Source organism: Bufo gargarizans, chromosome 6, assembly GCF_014858855.1.
Source record: "Bufo gargarizans isolate SCDJY-AF-19 chromosome 6, ASM1485885v1, whole genome shotgun sequence".
Taxonomy (NCBI): Eukaryota; Metazoa; Chordata; class Amphibia; order Anura; family Bufonidae; genus Bufo; species Bufo gargarizans.
In genome coordinates this window covers 280309892-280325771 of record NC_058085.1, presented here as the reverse complement: position 1 = coordinate 280325771, position 15880 = coordinate 280309892, and positions in this window count along the sequence as shown.

Below are 15880 nucleotides of genomic sequence, written 5' to 3'. Positions count from 1 at the left end.
CTCAAAAATCATGTTCTGATCAGACACCTAACAGACCCCATTATAGTCTATGGTGTCTTTAGGCTCTGTTACGCTCAGTTAGGTCTCAGTTATCTGCAGAATCCGTCCTTTCCATTCTCCTGCTCCTCAACGGAGCCGGAAAACGGAAAGGAGAAACAGTGATGTAAAAGGAGCCTTATTTGGGAACCAGTTCTTGTTTACATTATTAAAGTTTACTACTCGACGAGGTGTGTGGAATATTTTCTTTTGTGTGTGTTGTGGTGTGGGGAGATCGCGGCTGGCCCCGTCAATCAACACGACGAGGGGGTGTTTTTTTGCGGCGGCTACCAGCAAGTAGACGCCCTACTTGCTGGTAGAGACCTAATTTACATATTATAAAAGTTAGTTTTTACAAGAAACTGCTGAAGGAAAGTAAGTAACACCATTATATTTTCATATATCGCAGTATAAGGAATTTAACTAGCCCCCCAAAAAATATAACTTTAGTGGGGTGACAGAAGCCCTTTAACCACTTCAACCCCGCTAGCTGAAGACACCCCAAGGTATTCCGTGATGGGCACAGCGAGTTCCTAGAATTTTTTTTTTTTTGTCACAAGTTAGCGGAAAATGATGATTTTTTTTTTCTTTTTTCCTTACAAAGTCTCATATTCCACTAACTTGCGACAAAAAATAAAAAATTCTAGGAACTTGCCATGCCCCTCATGGAATACCTTGGGGTGTCTTCTTTCCAAAATGGGGTCACTTGTGGCGTAGTTATACTGCCCTGGCAATTTAGGGGCCCAAATGTGTGAGAAGTACTTTGCAATCAAAATGTGTAAAAAATGGCCTGCGAAATTCGAAAGGTGCACTTTGGAATATGTGCCCCTTTGCCCACCTTGGCTGTAAAAAAGTGTCACACATCTGGTATCGCCGTACTCAGGAGAAGTGGGGAATGTGTTTTGGGGTGTCATTTTACATATACCCATGCTGGGTGAGAGAAATATCTTGGCAAAAGACAACTTCTCCCATTTTTGTATACAAAGTTGGCATTTGACCAAGATATTTATCTCACCCAGCATGGGTATATTTAAAATGACACCCCAAAACACATTCCCCAGCTTCTCATGAGTACGGCGATACCACATGTGTGACACTTTTTTGCAGCCTAGATGCGCAAAGGTGCCCAAATTCCTTTTAGGAGGACATTTTTAGACATTTGGATCCCAGACTTCTTCTCACACTTTAGGACCCCTAAAAAGCCAGGGCAGTATAAATACCCCACATGTGACCCCACTTTGGAAAGAAGACACCCCAAGGTATTCAATGAGGGGCCTGGCAAGTTCATAGAAATTTTTTTTTTTGGCATAAGTTAGCGGAAATTGATTTTTATTTTTATTTTTCTCACAAAGTCTCACTTTCCGCTAACGTAGGACAAAATTTAAATCTTTCATGGACTCAATATGCCCCTCAGCGAATACCTTGGGGTGTCTTCTTTCCAAAATGGGGTCAGTTGTGGGATGTTTGTACTGCCCTGGCATTTGAGGGTCTCCGCAATCATTACATGTAAGGCCAGCATTAGGAGTTTCTGCTATTCTCCTTATATTGAGCATACAGGTAATGAGATTTTTTTTTTCCGTTCAGCCTCTGGGCTGAAAGAAAAAAATCAACGACACAGATTTCTTCATTCGCATCGATTAATGTGGATGAAAAAATCTCTGCCAAAAAAAAAAAAAAGGAGGGGAAAGGCGTCTGCCAGGACATAGGAGCTCCGCCCAACATCCATACCCACTTAGCTCGTATGCCTTGGCAAACCAGATTTCTCCATTCACATCAATCGATGTGGATGAATAAATCATTGCCGGGATTTTTTTTTTATATACAAAGTGTTTGCCAAAGCATAGGAACGCCGCCTCCTCCTCAGCTCGTATGCCTTGGCAAACGTATCTTTTACTGCAGAGTAGAAATCTCGTCTTGCAGCGCCGCATACACCGACTTGCGTGTAATCTGACAGCAGCGCAATGCTTCTGTCAGAATGCACATCAGTGCTGCAGCTAGTCGATCGGTTGGTCCACCTGGAAGGTAAAAAAAAAAAAAAAAGAAAAAACCAGACCGCAACGCAATATTAACATTTTATTAACTTTGGAAAAGAACATATAAACTTTAACTTTTTGAACTAAACATTAACCTTTTTGCTTACTGGTGTTTTTTTACCAAACTTACTAAAGTTTTTTTACCTTTATAGAACAAACCTCTCCTTCCCCATGGGTCAATGTGCAAAGCGCAAAGCGCCCAAAGATGTGGCGAAGTGCGTTATGCACTTTGTCCCAGGTGAAAGGAGAGGTTTGCAGCAGCTGTGAGTGAATGGGCCCTAATAGCCCTGTGTGCCTGTCCTGGTGAGATGATCCCTATGCTAGGTGTACCTGTGGGTGGTACTTCCGGAAACACTCTCCAAAGCATAGGGAAGGGTGGTCAGGACAGTCAGGACAGAAATAGCGGGTGTCACGCCTTATTCCACTCCTGCTACAGACACGACATCTTTTTCGGGGTGACGGTTGGGTTGAGGTACCAGGAACGACATTGGGGAAATGCCGCTCGTGTAGACGGCTAACTACACTGGTAGATGGGGCCACGGAACCTCCTGGGTACAGGAGGTTCTCGATGATCTCTTCCTGAAATTTGAGGAAGGATCCAGTTCTCCCAGCCTTACTGTAGAGAACAAAACAATTATACAGAGCCAATTGAATTAAATATACAGACACCTTCTTATACCAGCGTCTGGTTCTGCGGGAAACTAAATACGGATACAACATCTGGTCATTGAAGTCCACCCCTCCCATGTGAAGGTTATAGTCGTGGACTGAGAGGGGCTTTTCAATGACACGGGTTGCTCGCTCAATTTGTATTGTCGTGTCTGCGTGAATGGAGGAGAGCATGTAAACGTCACGCTTGTCTCTCCATTTCACCGCGAGCAGTTCTTCGTTACACAATGCGGCCCTCTGCCCCCTTGCAAGACGGGTGGTAACGAGCCGTTGGGGGAAGCCCGCGCGACTAGTTCGCGCGGTGCCACAGGCGCCAATCCGTTCTAGAAACAAATGCCTAAAGAGGGCCACACTTGTGTAGAAATTGTCCACATAATGATGGTACCCCTTGCCGAATAAGGGTGACACCAAGTCCCATACTGTCTTCCCACTGCTCCCCAGGTAGTCAGGGCAACCGACCGGCTCCAGGGTCTGATCTTTTCCCTCATAGATCCGAAATTTGTGGGTATAGCCTGTGGCCCTTTCACAGAGCTTATACAATTTGACCCCATACCGGGCGCGCTTGCTTGGGATGTATTGTTTGAAGCCAAGGCGCCCGGTAAAATGCATTAGGGACTCGTCTACGCAGATGTTTTGCTCTGGGGTATACAAATCTGCAAATTTCTAGTTGAAATGGTCTATGAGGGGCCGAATTTTGTGGAGCCGGTCAAAAGCAGGATGGCCTCTGGGACGGGAGGCGGTGTTGTCACTAAAGTGCAGGAAACGCAGGATGGCCTCAAAACGTGCCCTGGACATAGCAGCAGAGAACATGGGCATGTGATGAATTGGGTTCGTGGACCAATATGACCGCAATTCATGCTTTTTAGTTAGACCCATGTTGAGGAGAAGGCGCAGAAAAGTTTTAATTTTGGAAACTTGGACTGGTTTCCACCGGAAAGGCTGGGCATAATAGCTTCCCGGGTTGGCGGTTATAAATTGTGTGGCATACCTGTTTGTTTCGGCCACAACTATGTCTAAGAGCTCCGCAGTCAAGAACAGCTCAAAAAATCCCAGGGCCGAACCGATCTGAGCTGTCTCAACCCGAACTCCAGACTGGGCAGTGAAAGGGGGAACTACAGGTGCGGCTGATGTTGGGGACTGCCAATCAGGGTTTGCCAGCACCTCTGGGATTCTAGGGGCTCTACGGGCCCGTCTTTGCGGTGGCTGCGACGGGGTCACTACTGCTCGTGCCACCGTACCAGCTTCAACTGCCCTTCTGGTGCTCGCCACTTCACCAGGTTGTACGGCAGTGCTGGTACTAGGTCCAGGGAGGGCTGCGCTGCTGGTGTATGCCTCACCACGTAATCCGACAGCGCCAGCCCCACTCTGCTGCTCTTGAAGCGGATCCTGCGCAACCTGTGGTCTAGCAACACGGGGCCGGGTACGCCTGGTGCTATCAGGGACCTCAGCCTCCTCGTCCGAACTTTGGGTCAGAGAGCCACTGCTTTCTACAGGTTCGTATTCTGACCCGCTAGATTCATCAGATGAGGGTTCCCATTCCTCATCCGACTGGGTCAGAAGCCTGTAGGCCTCTTCAGAAGAATACCCCCTGTTTGACATTTGGGCAACTAAATTTAGGGGTATTCCCTGAGACTACCCAAGAAAAAAAGCAAGCCTGTCTTACAAAGGGGAGGCTAGCGAAGTACCGGAGGCCGCTGCGGTTGATAAAAAATATCAAAACTGATTTTTTTATCGCCGCAGCGCGTGTAAAGTGAATGTGCAGTGATAAAAAAAAAAAAAATTTTTGTCACTGCGGTGGGGCGGGTGTGGGCGAACGCACGTGTGGGCGACCGATCAGGCCTGATCGGGCAAACACTGCGTTTTGGGTGGAGGGCGAACTAAAGTGACACTAATACTATTATAGAGCTGACCGTGATCAGTTTTGATCACTTCCAGATACTATAAAAGTACAAATGCTGATTAGCGACACGCTAATCAGCGAATCAGTGACTGCGGTGCGGTGGGCTGGGCGCTAACTGATCCCTAAACTACCTAACCAAGGGGCCTAAACTATACCTAAAACCTAACGGTCAATACCAGTGAAAAAAAAAAGTGACAGTTTGCACTGATCACTTTTTTCCTTTCACTGGTGATTGACAGGGGCGATCAAAGGGGTGATCAAAGGGTTAATTGGGGTGCAGGGGGTGATCTGGGGCTAAGTGTGTACTGTTGGTGCTACTCACTGTGAAGCCTGCTCCTCTGCTGAGACCAACCGACGAAAAGGACCAGCAGAGGAGCAGGGCAGCCATATCACCGAAAGAAAAGACGTCATCGGCGCAGACGCACTGAGGGAGTGCTGAGGAGGCAAGCCTCCTTATCTCAGAGCGCCTGCGCCGAATCAACACAGGCGCGCGATTTTTGAAATGCTGACAGGGCCGGCCGGAGGAGGAGATTGCGGCTGGCCCTGTCAATCAACAAGAGGAGGGGGCGGTTTTCTGCGGCTACTACCAGCAAGTAGACACCCTACTTGCTGGTAGAAAGGTGATTAGCATATCATAAAAGTAAGTTTTTTGCAAAATCTACTGAACGAAAATTATTAATAACATAAGGTATAGCAATATCGCAGGATAGGGATTATAAGTACACCAAAAAAAATATCTGTTTAGTGGGGTGACAGAAGCCCTTTATTCAGGAATTGATAATGATGAACTATCCTCAGGTGGGGGTCCCAGGAGTCGAACACTATTGATGACCTATCCAGAGGATGCAACTCAGGATGAGTACAGGATAAGTAATATAATGTACTGTATGTGCACAGTGATGTCACCAGCAGAATAGTGAGTGCAGCTCTGGAATATAATACAGGGTGTAACTGGGGATCAGTACAAGAAGTCATTTATAAAATGTACAACATTATTCAGCTTTGTCCATAGATTATATCCATATAAGGCCTCATGCACACGACCGTTGTGTGCATCCGTGGCCGTTGTGCCGTTTTCCGTTTTTTTTCACGGACCCATTGACTTTCAATGGGTCCGTGGAAAAATCGGAAAATGCACCGTTTGGCAGCCGCATCCGTGAGCCGTGTTTCCTGGCCGTGAAAAAAATATGACCTGTCCTATTTTTTTCACGGCCAACGGTTCACGGGCCCATTCAAGTCAATGGGTCCGTGAAAGAACACGGATGCACACAAGATTGGCATCCGTGTCCGTGATCCGTGGCCGTAGGTTTTAGTTTCATACAGACGGATCCGAAGATCCGTCTGCATAAAAGCTTTTTCAGAGCTGAGTTTTCACTTCGTGAAAACTCAGATCCGACAGTATATTCTAACACAGAGGCGTTCCCATGGTGATGGGACGCTTCTAGTTAGAATACACTACAAACTGTGTACAAGACTGCCCCCTGCTGCCTGGCAGCACCCGATCTCTTACAGGGGGATATGATAGTACAATTAACCCCATCAGGTGCGGCACCTGAAGGGGTTAATTGTACTATCATATCCCCCTGTAAGAGATCAGGGCTGCCAGGCAGCAGGGGGCAGACCCCCCCCCTCCCCAGTTTGAATATCATTGTGCGGCCCCCCCCCTCCCCTGTTGTTAACTCGTTGGTGGCCAGTGTGCGCACCCCCCTCCCTCCCTCCCTCTATTGTTTTAATACATTGGGGCCAGTGTGCGCGCGCCCCCCCCCCAACCCCCCCCTCCCTCCCTCTATTGTTTTAATACATTGGGGCCAGTGTGCGCACCCCCCCCCAACCCCCCCCCCTCCCTCCCTCTATTGTAATAATAGCATTGGGGCCAGTGTGCGCACCCCCCCAACCCCCCCCCCCCCCGATCATCGGTGGCAGCGGAGTAGAAGATTCATACTTACCTGGCTGCTGGCTGCTGCGATGTCTGCGTCCGGCCGGGAGCTCCTCCTACTGGTAAGTGACAGCAATGCGCCGCACAGACCTGTCACTTACCAGTAGGAGGAGCTCCCGGCCGGACACAGAGATCGCAGCAGCCAGCAGCCAGGTAAGTATGAATCTTCTACTCCGCTGCCACCGATGATCGGGGGGGGCACACTGGCCCCAATGCTATTATTACAATAGAGGGAGGGAGGGGGGGGTTGGGGGAGCGCGCACACTGGCCCCAATGCTATTATTACAATAGAGGGAGGGAGGGGGGGGGGTTGGGGGGGCGCGCACACTGGCCCCAATGCTATTATTACAATAGAGGGAGGGAGGGGGGTGCGCACACTGGCCACCAACGAGTTAACAACAGGGGAGGGGGGGCCCACTGGCCACCAATGAGTTAAAAACAGGGGGGGGGGGGGTCTGCCCCCTGCTGCCTGGCAGCACCTGCCAGGCAGCAGGGGACAGTCATGTACACAGTTTTTTTGTATATTCTAACCTCAAGCGTCTCCATCACCATGGGAACGCCTCTGTGTTAGAATATACTGTCGGAAATGAGTTTCACGATGTAGCTCATATCCGACAGTATATTCTAACATAGAGGCGTTCCCATGGTGATGGGGACGCTACAAGTTAAAATATACCATCGGATTGGAGAAAACTCCAATCCGATGGTATAACAGAACTCCAGACTTTACATTGAAAGTCAATGGGGACGGATCAGTTTGAAATGGCACCATATTGTGTCAACATCAAACGGATCCGTCCCCATTGACTTGCATTGTAATTCAGGACGGATCCGTTTGGCTCCGCACGGCCAGGCGGACACCAAAATGACTTTTTTTTCATGTCCGTGGATCCTCCAAAAATCAAGGAAGACCCACGGACGGAAAAACGGTCACGGATCACGGACCAACGGAACCCCGTTTTGCGGACCGTGAAAAAAAACGTCCGTGTGCATGAGGCCTAAGAATTGTGAAACTGATCTCCACTGAAGCTTTTCCATACCTTGTTGTTGATAATCATGTTCCCTCTAGTACCTGAAGAAGATTCACTTTGGGGAACTCCTGACAAAACCACCAGAAGAACCTAAAAAGAGATAAATGTGCAACAATGAGCCATACATACGGTATGCTAGATGCAAACATTTATGAACACTGGTCTGGTTTAAACCCTGAGGCTTTTCCAACTATTGCAAAAAAATACAACTTCCAATATTCTTGACAACAGTAGTATAGCAACAAGTGTCAAGTCGAAGCTTGTCAATGTCTGCTTTAGACAAGAGTTTTTAGCTGCAGCTCTGCGAACGTCCACAGATAACACCTTGGATGTGCTGCAAACTGCAAACTCAGCACTCCTACAACACATAAAGCCTGCTGGATCATTATCCGGTACATAAAAGGCCTCTTTCATCCGACCTTGTTCTGCGGATCGTTTTTCACGGATCCATTGTTCCGTTTTTTGTTTCCGTTGTGTTTCCGTTTCTGTTCATTTTTTTCCGTTCTGTTTTTCAGTATAGCATATACAGTATAAAGTAATTAGGCTGGGCATAACATTTTCAATAGATGGTTCCACAAAAACGGATATGGAAGACATACGAATGCATTTTTCCGTATGTGTTCAGGTTTTTTTTTGCGGACCTATTTACTTGAACGGAGCCACGGAATGTAATTTGCGGGCAATAATAGGACATGTTCTATCTTTCAACGGAACGGAAAAATGGAAATACGGAAAACGAATGCATACGGAGTACATTTCTTTTTTTTTTTGCAGTCCCATTGAAATGAATAGTTCCGAATACGGACCATATAGGAAACGCAAAAAACGGCAAAAAAAAAACTGTTGTGTGAAAGAGGCCTAATGCAGGATATTTTTGGGATGATTGGACAGACTTTTTATCATGTTACTTAAATAACTTTCACTTTGCCTTCTCACCATTTCTGTTGGGCATTTTACTATAACTGACTATTAATGTTAGGGGGTCAGACCTTACAGATAGAGGGGGACATTTATCCAATTAGATATGTCAGTTTTGTGGCTTTAAAAAAGTCGCTAGTTATGGAGATTGCACCATTGTCGGCAACATTTTTTGCGACATTCTGTGTTCCTTGCCACTTTTCAAAGTGGTCTATGTTTAAGAGCTAAAAGACCTTTCACCGGTCCTGACATTATCCTACAACCAGCTGGCTGTGTAGGGCATACTGAAGTCATGTTACAGCACTTACTGTTTTCTGTGCTCTGCTCTCTTCTGGTTATCCGCCTGGTATGTACAATCCATGCCATCAGTACAGGGAGGAGGGGACGGCCGGGTTTCTCAATGGGCATCTCCTTCTCCTTGGCTGTGACTCTCTCCACTGCGATTGGACAGCTCACAGCCAGGGAGAAGGAGACACCCATTGAGAAACAGGGCCGTCTCCTCCTCCCTGTACTGATGGTATGAATTTACATACCAGACGGAGGCACAGCGGGGGAATGGAGCAGCACATAGAAAACATAGTAAGTGCTGTGACATGACTTCAGTATGCCCTATACAGCCAGCTGGTTGTAGGATAATGTCAGGAACGGTGAAAGGTCTTCTTTAAGGAATCAGACAGACACAGTTGTAGCTTAACCCCTTCCTAGCCACCGGGTGCCTGCTGTCTTACACTGCTAACACCCGGAGACAGAGTCCGTGACCAGTGATAAAACCGATGACAGGCAATATAGTTCTATCATGTACAATGTCAATTGTGTGTTTCTCACCGCTCCTAGTTCAGCTCACCTACAATTTATATCTCACCTCGGATATGTAACTTCTCCAGAGAGGAGCAATATGCCATTGCAGGCTGCCTGCAACATTTCTCACCATTATTCTGCTAGTTCCTGGTCCTGTGCTCAAAGGGCTCAAATATTTTATTCTCCTAAGGGTCCATTGACACGTCCGTAAGTGTTTTGCAGATCTTCCTCTAAACCAGGTGATCCACGGTCTTTCTCCCAGAAGCCTAAAAGCACTAAGTCAATGTGTTTAACCCTGACCTATCTATTCATTGCTATTAGATACACAAGTACACATAGGGATCTAAAACACCAGAACTAAATGTAAAAAATATATACCAAAATGTATATAAATAAAGTCTAAATAAACCAGTTCCAGCAAACTATACTTTGCTAAAACCATACTGCCTTCTGGATTCATTTCATCACCCATATGAGCAATCTAGGTGAGATATAAACCCCCTCCAGTACTTTACCAAAAACATTGTTACACACAATAAATCAAAAATTTCACTTTAGCAATATAATATTATAATAGTCAAATATTTGTAGTAACCCTATTCTGGGATGCTGCACTTTTATCCATCTTGTAGGCCTTAGGCTGGTTTAGGCCTGCGGCCTATGTGGCAGCAGGCACATGCTGATGTCAATGGCTTGGGACAGGTGTGGGATGCAGTGACATCACTGCACTGCCTGTGCTGGGTTGCGGTTGCAGAGAAAGGATACGCAACTTGTTGTGGGGACCAGGGTAGGTGAGTACAAGTTTTCGTTTTTTCTCAGGGATACAAAAGGGGCACAGTTAGTGGTGGAAATTCTACTAAGTAGGGCACATACAAAAGTGCCTCCTAAAATAAACTCAAACCTCATCTACTGATGTTTTTAAATAGGGCCACAGAAAAATAGAATCCAAAATAATATTATAGAAAAAAAACATTGCAATGGTTATTCCTGTTCCACTGTATAATAAACCATATGTGTCCAGAATCTTTGTCTCATCAATAAACCATTGTAACCTACAGGAGACCTAAAGACTTCATTGGCGCCATGAATTGAAGTTACTCTTTTGGTCTTGAAGTGGTTAATGTTGTCTTTGTTCATTTACAGTACAGTGTATTTTGGCAGTGACCTTGAACACAATAAGCCCTGGGCTGTATTCTGGGACCAGCGTAACAAGAATCAACAGAGCTTTACAACAGCCCTGGGTAAGAACTTAAACACTCTAGTCACTTCCAAACAGCACTCAGCAAGAAGGCACTTTGCTATATAGCAAGTGTCCACCTCCAGTGGTGCAATCTGTGGTCAAGCTGGAGTTAAGCACAAGATTTATTGGCCCATAAATATAATACAAGAGAGATAAACTGTAAATAAAATTGAATTCCCATTGTTTACATCACGTTCCATGGTGTGTACGGTTAACAGTAGGAGAAGGGGCTGAGCTTCCAGAGACTTGACAGAAGATCCAGTTAAGTTGCATTTTTTAACTGTTCTTGAAGGTGTGTTGAGGTACTGTAATTAGGATACCTGTTGAGCTTGAGACATGTCAGTGGATTCAAAGCTTCACAATCACAAAGTTTTGACTTTCAAAAAAAACATGAAGTTCGCACAATGCTATATGACAAAGTGAAAAAAGAGAAATTTCCCATGAGAGGCAATGTATGCTTGATCATAGTGATGGATTTGCAAACCCCAAATTTTAACAAGTCCAGTTTCATCTGTTATTTTAACCTCTAAAGCCAAACCTTTAGATGGCTGTTGGCTGAAGCCTCATTTGACCAGCAGTTGCTTCCTCCAATTCCTCCATAAACAGGCGCACTGGCCCAGATTTACGAATCCTATAGCGGGCGTGAACTTAAGATAGGTTGTCTAGACAGGGACAGATGGCAATAACAAGTAGGTCCAAAAGTGAGCCGGAATTTAACTGTATGAATTACAAGTTTTACTAAATCTTTTCCCACAAAGCTATCACTCTGCTCAGCAAATCCTGCTCTATAACATGCTACCTGCAGATTATTTTACATTTTCTTGGTGACAGGTTGTCTTTAACAATCGATTTGCGTCAGTTTTCACTCGCTCTTGCCACTTTAAAAAATTGGGTCAGGCTTAGCAGAAGAAGGTGAAGTCACTCTTGGTCAGCAAAATGTACTATACTTTACACCAGGATGTAAAGTATACTGTATACAGTGCAAATCTATACTATAGCTTTGATATTCTGGTGCACAGACTAACAAAAATTAAACCAAATTTATTAAGACGCGCGCACCTCTTAATGAATGTGGTTCTCATTCCAGCACACAATTAAGATTGGCATATGAAACACTAGTCTAAGTAAACCTTTCCCTGAGCTGGTATAGATTTGTGCTATAATTTGCTCCAATTTCTAATCTAAATTTCTCCAATCTAAAGATCCACATGAGGCCCCTCCCCTTGCACTAAACCCAACTGCTTTCTATGGAACAGTTACAGAGGAAAACTGCAGCTGCATCCCCCTCCTCCCGCCTACAGTTTACTGGTTTACTAGCAGATAGACATTTGTAAAGATGCTGCAGGTGTATAAATAGGAAATACAGACTGCTGGATGGTGAGGGAGATGACACTACCCCTAATTAGATATATTACAAAATTATATATATTTATATGTTCAGGGTTATTAAGAAGATATGGTATAGACCCCAAACTTAGAAACAGATCTTTGAAAGGATATCAGTTCTGACCGAGCATTGTTTGATACAGTACAGTGTAATATATGCTGCAAAACAATACAGACTTACTGTTCTTAACCCATCAGCCCCAGGCTGCACCTACAGTGACACAGAAAATCATCTATGAAGCATATAATGCCTGTAATGAGCTTCAATGTCAGCATGGATTATTGGAAGGGAAGACAACAGCCAAACTGAAGTTGTGTAATATGCAATTGGGATAAATATTTCATCGTTACATCTGCTTGTTAATCTGCACAGAATGAGCCGTACTGCGTGTGCTTTGTGTACAGTCCCTTTAAAGAGAGAATATAAGCAGTAAAATAAACAGACACGTGCTAATTTGTGCAAATATCTGCAAATCACTGCCTCTGCTAACTCTGATCTCTCTGCCAAACAAATGAAACGGTATCGTTCATAGACTCTGATAAACCACTGCTCTTCCTGGCTGAACTGAGTAGATAGATAGATAGATTAGATCAGGGGTGCACAACCTTTTCTGGTTGGGGGCCACATTGTCAGACTGAAGAAATCCCAAGGGCCGAAAACAAAAGTTAAAGGGGTATTACCAACTGATTTACTGTATTTATTGCATATTGTACATACAGTGTAAACCATAAATGTCTAGTTACACATCCAGGAATCCCATCTAATGGGAGAATACATGAAAAATGCATGTGAGCAGCCACAAGACATAGACATACATGTCTGTTACCAGATGGTTGAGGGCCGCACAGAAGGATATCGAGGTCCGCATGTGGCCCCCGGGCCGCAGGTTGTGCACCCCTGGATTAGATGATCTATCTATTAGCTCCTTAGTACCAGAAATGTTTATTCAGTTCACTATTAATGGCTGTGTGGTGAATTCAGTACAAATCAGTTAACATTTGCTTCTTCACAATTAATAAACATCCTCCTTTAGGGTTGTTTCACGAAGTATATTCAAAATTTTTCAAAACGGCACCTGAATCTGAATAATTTTGTAATTGCATGTAATAAAAATTTTGTATAGACCGTGAGTAGAGATGAGCAAATAGAAGTTGACGAAGTGGAATTCGATACGAATTTCAGGAAAAATTTTATAGGCACTGAACCTGAATTTCCACTTAGTGGTAACAAATCAAATTTTTTCCTAAAATGGCTGCTGCACGTGTTAGGACATGGAGCAAAGAACTCTGGGAACGAGGGATCACCCACAATGCCATGCATGCAGCCAATCAGCAGCCAGCCAGCCCTGTGATGTCACAGCCTATAAATAGCCTCAGCCATCTTGAATTCAGCCATTTTCCAGTGTACTTAGTGCAGGGAGAGATGTTTGCAGGACTAGAGACAGTGCTAGGAAAGACTTCATTGTGCTGAAAAAACTATTTACAAGTTCAGGGAAAGATTATTCAAGGTGTAAGGAAAGGATAGGGAGGCATCATCTACACTATAAAAGGAGAACAGGGTGCAATAGGAGTGTGTGCAGCACGCCAGACCTGCAGGGTATAGCGATAGTGAGGTCACGGTATGGGCAATTGAGGGCTACTCACTTTTCTGAGGAGAACCCTGGGCAGGCATGTGACAGTGAAGGAGAGGTAGACACTAGTTCCTCTGGGGCACACTCTGGATGTAGGGACCTGGCCTGATGGTGTGTGAGGTGCCCTGGATGTTGCAGGTGTTTTGAGTGCCTGAGGTAAGGTCCCTTTAAGAATCGTGACGCCAGTGCCTGTAACGGTGGCACACCGGTTTGCAGGAGGATTAATGGAGTACACAGATGGTAAACCAAACGTTGCTTTACTTCAGAAAACAGTCCAACTTTATACAAGCAATTGCAGTAGTATATAATGCAGTCCTTTACAGTACATATGCACAGCAGGTTTACTTGATAGCACAGCAGGTTTAAATCTTGCAAGATACTTGGAGGGTAAACAGTTAATGCTTGGCAGTACAATGCTGCTCTATCCCCTCAGCTATTCTAGCTGGCTGGATCCCAAGGCCCGGATGCCTAATTGCTGGCTTGAATCCTTGGTATAAAATCCTTCCTCCAGTATTGGCACTTGCTTTAAATATTACAGTACCTCTGCCTCTCAGCTTACTTCTCTGCTGGATTGGAAAGGTGGCTGCAGGTTTCTCCCAGGAGGTCCGCTCCTACTACTGGGGTGTCTCATCTGTATTTGCTGGATTACTGGTCTCCAGGCAGGCTGTACTCCTTCTAGCCTCCTGGTGCAACTAGAAACCAGGACTATCTAGCTGCATGTCAGGAGGAGGCCCTCAGCATATCTTGGGCTGGTGCCTTCTCACTTCTGTCTCCACAGACTCCTGACTATGACCTAACCCCTCCCTGTCTGGGCCTGGACATTTATACTAGGGGCTTTCTATCTCCCTCTAGTGTCTGGGATGTCTAATTACACCCAACTAGGCCTGCTAAGCATTAACAGGGGAAACATACCAATGTAAAAACACACAGAGAATTACATTAAATGCATAGATCAATATAACATCACTGTCCCTTGTGAGTAGAAGTAACACGTTACCCAATTGACCCTTGTGTAGTGCCCACTCCTACCTAGTGGGACACTACAAGTGTACAGCCTGGGTAATAGGAGCGATTCTATTACACCTTGCTGCACTAATTGGGGATCCAAATTGGTGTTATACTGCTGCTTTTAGGTTGTTTGCACTATATGATGCATCACTAATTCCAGCAAACCTTTTTTCTGATTGGGGTGCAAGTTCTGTGTGAAACTGCCGTTTACGGGGTGTATTAATAGGAAAGATACGTGCATACCTCTCAAATGTATGCATACTAATGCCAGAAGCCTGACTAATAAAACTGGTGAACTGGAATTAGTGATGTGTGAGGAGAACTATGACATAGTGGGAATAACTGAGACATGGCTGGATGATAGCTATGACTGGGCAGTTAATGTACAGGGTTACAGCCTGTTTAGAAAGGATCGTCAAAACCGGAGAGGGGGAGGGGTCTGCCTTTATGTAAAGTCCTGTCTAAAGCCCACACTCCGGGAAGATATAAGTGAGGGACATGAACATGTGGAGTCACTGTGGGTAGAGATACATGGCGCTAAAAACAATAATAAATTACTAATAGGAGTTTACTATAAACCACCTAATATACCAGAGTCCACAGAAAATCTACTACTAAACGAGATAGACGAGGCGGCAAATCATAATGAGGTGGTTATTATGAGGGACTTCAACTACCCAGATATAGACTGGGAAACTGAAACTTGTATATCTCATAAAGGAAACAGGTTCTTGGCAATAACCAAAGACAATTACCTCTCCCAACTGGTTCAGGACCCGACTAGAGGGACGGCCATACTGGACTTAGTGCGCTTCACTCTACCTGAGAGTTATCACCCTTGGTGGCTCTCTCCCCCCCTGTTTTTCTTTTTTTCTGTATTTGCCCTTGATCATCTTTGGCAAATAAGCTATATCTTTTGGCCCATAGAAATTATATTCCCCTGATGAGAGGAGGGGTTCTTTCCTCTACCTCAGAAACGTGCATGTAGGGATCCTTTTAGGGCCATATAGGGACCACAATTCCAGGGTTAGGTTCCGGACGGGGGCCCAATTAGTGGGACACTCCGTGGTTAGATCTTGTGGTTCATTGTAGGGCTGCGAGGGCCAATTAGGGACGTTAAGGAATATCTCCACTTGATCCCTTTTACAGTATACTGATCCTTCAACTGCCGCAACAGACCACCCTGTTTGGCAAGACCGAAGCAAAGAGGTGTCCCAAGTATCTAATCTCTGTACGGTAGGACACCTGGTTTTCTCAAGCGGTGCCGCCGTGCACCTTATGCTGTAGGTGCATC